The sequence below is a fragment of the Alligator sinensis genome, unplaced genomic scaffold, assembly GCF_000455745.1.
Source record: "Alligator sinensis unplaced genomic scaffold, ASM45574v1 scaffold945_1, whole genome shotgun sequence".
NCBI classification, from domain to species: domain Eukaryota; kingdom Metazoa; phylum Chordata; order Crocodylia; family Alligatoridae; genus Alligator; species Alligator sinensis.
Genome location: NW_005843474.1, coordinates 1 through 334, shown reverse-complemented (window position 1 = coordinate 334; position 334 = coordinate 1).

The following is a 334-nucleotide window of genomic DNA, read 5'->3' as shown; positions in this document are numbered from 1 at the left end:
CCCCAGCCCCCCCCGCGGAGCCCATCGCCGGCTGACCGCTCCGGGAGGGGGGAGCCTCCGTGCCCACACCAAGCCCCTTGCAGGGCCCACGGCAAATAGGAACAGGCTCCCCTTGCCTGGGGGTGCTGCCCAGGAGCCCGGGGTGACCTGCCTGCGCCTCAGCCGCCTCTGGGTCCAAGCCATGTGCTGCCCTGAGACTGCGCACATTCATCACTGTGATGGGGACAAAAAAACCCCACGCAATTAGTTAACACCGGAAGAGGAGTCCAGCTTTCCCCCACATGGTGGGGCAGGTAATGTGCACCAGAGCATAGATTCATAGATTCATAGATGT